Source organism: Adiantum capillus-veneris, chromosome 3 (genome assembly GCF_014529385.1).
Source record: "Adiantum capillus-veneris isolate H3 chromosome 3, ASM1452938v2, whole genome shotgun sequence".
NCBI lineage: Eukaryota > Viridiplantae > Streptophyta > Polypodiopsida > Polypodiales > Pteridaceae > Adiantum > Adiantum capillus-veneris.
Genome location: NC_140933.1, coordinates 51859545 through 51863794, shown reverse-complemented (window position 1 = coordinate 51863794; position 4250 = coordinate 51859545).

Below are 4250 nucleotides of genomic sequence, written 5' to 3'. Positions count from 1 at the left end.
GCATCAATAGCTTCGCCTTTTTAACTTGGGGCAAAAAGCATTGATTATTTATTTCTACTATTTCATTATCATCTCACACCTTAGCTAGATCCTATATCTATGGTAAACTCCAATATATATATATATTCTATGTATTTTTTATACTTTTCTTATATTTCTTTTTAAATAGCTACTGGGAGAGAATCAAATCCTAGTGGGACACTAGGTGGCATGATTTCAAAGATACACTTATTTTAATGCATTATTGCAAGCATGGTTACAAAACTTTGTCAAGGAGAAATGTCATGCTTTCATATAGCATGAGGTGTCCTTGGGATTAAATGAAAGTCAAGGCTAAGGAGACCACATGAAGACTTTTGCTGCCATAAATGGACCCTATTTTGATGAATTTTTTACACAAGGTTCCAATCCGAATTGGAGAATGATTTTAAAATGAAAATCGTAGCTAATGAGCTGAAGTTTCTGCCCATATTTTAATTTTTTTATTTGGAGCTACGGTTGAGAAGATACGATAAAAATACTGGACCCCAGTCTGCCCACATCATGCAGGGACAGCTCATTTCCAACTTTTCCAATTCCTGTTCACACTGGCTCCTCTCTTCTTGTGTAAACCCTTGTGGGTTCCCTTCACCTGTAAAAGGGGACCTCTTCTTCCTTGGAAGGAACTCAAGCATTCAAGCCATTGATGAGAGGAATTCTTGAGGGAGTGAGTAGTAATGCCTAATTGTACTTAGCCCCATTAACATAAGCCCTAGCCTACACTTTCTCCTAGAGAAAAACTAGCCATTCTTGTACGCCATCCTTGGAGGATCAACTCTAATCAAAGAAGGTGTTGTACTTGGCATATCAATCAAAGTGGAATTATCCACTCTTCTTCTCTCTCCATCAATAATGGTGCCGAAGGGTTTCAAGTAAGATGTGTTCTACATTGATGTTTTCTTGATTTCTTGTTGTTTTCATTTTCATCTCTAATCCAACTTATATATATGTATCTAATCTCATCTCCTTAACCAAACCTATCTCTCCCATTCATTCATCCTCTCTAGGTTCTCTTTGCTACAGGTACATCTCTCCCCGCAGTATCCTTATTGCCTACGGGCAAGAATAGGGCTTGGGAGGGAAACTTCTCATCTCTTCACTTCTCTCATATCTACATTTCTCACATACTATCCTAGATGAATAACCCACATGATGATCATTTCTATCGCTTTCACTCTGTACGATCTATTAGAATTAACGTATGGATTAGCCGTAAAATACACTTTCAACAACGTATAGTGTTTCTCTTCGGCCCTGAAAGGCTCAATGAAATACTTCTATCACCGGATCCCATCATACTACCTCTCATAGACTATAATTTTTCTTTTGATGTAAGCGTAGTTATCTTGCTATGAACCAAGAGGATTTGTACACACAATTAATCCCAATCACTAGACAAAATATCTATATTATGGTAAGCACAAAACTACAATTCCAAAGAACAATTCGTAGCCTATTTGGTCAGCCAAGATTGAATGCCATTAACTCATCCATTAACCCTTTCATATTACCCATGATACGCTATGACCATAGCCTTGATGTTTTCATATTCGTATTGTTTTGACATTCTCTTTTGCGTTCTTCCTTTGTGTGTGTGAATGCAAGAGAGAAAGAGTGAGTCTTCTTTGGTTGAACTTCTTTCCAAACCCTAGTCTTCATGGCATCTATGGTTTAACTCCTTCATATAGTTTTTGTTGAGTTCTCTCACAAACTCTCACAGCCATAAGCCCGGTGCTTTCCTGGCAAGACCGCAAATTTCTCGACAGCGTATGTCATACGTGTCAATGCAAGGAACTTGCCAATATACCGTGTGCGAGCCACAAATGGCTCCAAGCACACAACAAGCCTAAACTAGTAAGCTCAAAGAAGGCGATGGTGTGTCACTCACCGCTCTACGCTTGCTTCGTGGAGGATTTCTCGCCGCGAAGAAGAAGGATCCGCCGCTTCGCCGCGCTCAACCGCTTCGCCGCCACCGTGCCGTCGTCGCAATGCTCGATCACACACTCTCCCTCTCTCTCTCTCTCTCTCTCTCTCTCTCCTTCTCTCTCTCGCATACACACACACACAAGGAGATGAAGAAGAAGAAGATGGAGATGGAGCAAGAGCACTCTTCTATTGCACAAATGAGTGAATTTTAGGTTTAGTTGACTTTTATATGAGCTCGCCCCATTCACACTTGGGCACCCATGCTTAGCCAACTAATCCCTTGAATGTTCCAGTTAGAGTGCGCCTCTCATCGGCGATCACTCTTACCCTTTTCCTATTGGACCGACAAGCCCGGTACATGACTCTACCAAATAAATAATACAATGTCCGTCGTAGGTGATAGGGTGTCTGTGAGCCGTGAGGGTTAACATAGACAGACTCACACAGGTAAAGAAGGCCATCCTAGGTGCGTGCCTAGGCAGGGCAGTAACCATTAACAAGTAGATAGACACGGGTAAACGAGTAGATGTAGGCGATAACACTGAAAAAGTAGACATGGGCGGTAATGTTGAAAAAGTAGAGAGACACACAATATCACCTGGGGTGCAAAACTTCACAATGTGAAGCCTACATGTCCACTATATGACCAAGAAATATACCTATGTGAATCCAGCATATGCTAGATTCACCTCTAAAGGGAAGTCCATAGTAGAGACTCATGGTTGTCATCCACATGTCAATATAACCATCAGCTCCCCACTAATGTTGCCAAGTGCCCAATAGTAAGTGTAGAACTAGGTTCCAATATATGTGCATTCTCACACACCCACACCACACATGTACCCACGCACGAGCATATATCAATATAGAAATTTATGTTTTAATTTGTTGTCACATTTCTAGAGATGGAACTAAGATTCATCCACAATGAAGCCTAGCATTGAAAGTAGTAGTAATTAGGAAATGTTGGCACAAAAAAGAGGCAGTTGGTACGGCATGTGCACCACGAGAGGTGGAAAGAATTAACTCAATATCAGTTGGTTGTAACTCGAGCAAGAACTTCACAATAGGAAGCCAGAAATATAGGTAGATATGACTAGATTCACCTTTAAAGGGAAGTGCAAGGTATAGAGTCATCAGCCAATTTACTAAACATATGATGCATAGTGTTTGGTAGTAGGTGTCAGACTAGGTTCGAATATATGCTTTCACACACCCAAACCACACACATGCATGTGCACACACATAAGCATACATAAATAAAAAGGTTTGAAAACATAAACAAAGAATATAATCATCAAAACAACAAAGTTAGAGAAAGAGTTCTAGAGCATTCTACATGCTTCTCACAGCCTTTGTTGATTCACTTTTAAATGCGAGTAAGGCGTTGATCGACGGTTGAATGATAGACCTCCATGCGCTCCTTCACAATCTTGTTGACGAATTCATCCTTAGGCATTGTTCTAAACTCAAGATTCAACTTATCTCGTTTCTCCTCCGCTCCTCGATGATTGAGGTTATCAACCTTTCTCACATTCAATGCCCATTTTCTTTCTTTGTTTGCAAAACGTGCCTTTGTGTGCTTTTGCCATAGATGCTTGCCGGTCCGTGTTTCGGGTGCTTTGCCTCTAGAACCCATTGTTGCATCCTCCACATTGCTTTTCATAACAGGATCTCCACATCCAAGCCATGCTCTCTTTTGAGGAGCCTCTCCATGCACCACCTAACAAGCTAAAAGTGGAATTGATTTGGGCACTCCGTGCTGGCTCGGCATTGTCGTGCAAGCCTTCCATCGGATGAAAAGACCCCCACATACGGCAATTGTTGAACATTTTAATGGCTTGGCTGAAACACCTTCCCACTCTCATTTTGGTCGATAACCAAATCATCCTTTCGTGCATCTCATGACTCCACTGGGAGTACTCTCTTTCTCTTTGCAAAAGGAGCTGCTAGCAGTTTTGCAAGAATCTGTCTCCTCTCCCCCATCGTGCATCAGAGCCTCCTTGAAAAGGCCCTCCAGCTTTTTGTTAGATTTCTCACGTAGCCGCGGATTGCTTCGCGTGGCTGATGGAGAGGACGTGACATGTGGGTGTCGCCTCGGGCTGCTCCGGGTTGCTTTCTTGCCTCCATTCTTCACTCCTCCCACGGACCTATGAGGTGCCATTTGCAATGGTTGTTTGCCTCAAGTGTAGAACTGCAGCAATAGATCCCCCCCTCCCCTTGCCAATAGTTGGCCTCAGTGGACTCCGGTCAACCTCTCGGAATACAACTTCCAATTGCCTTCC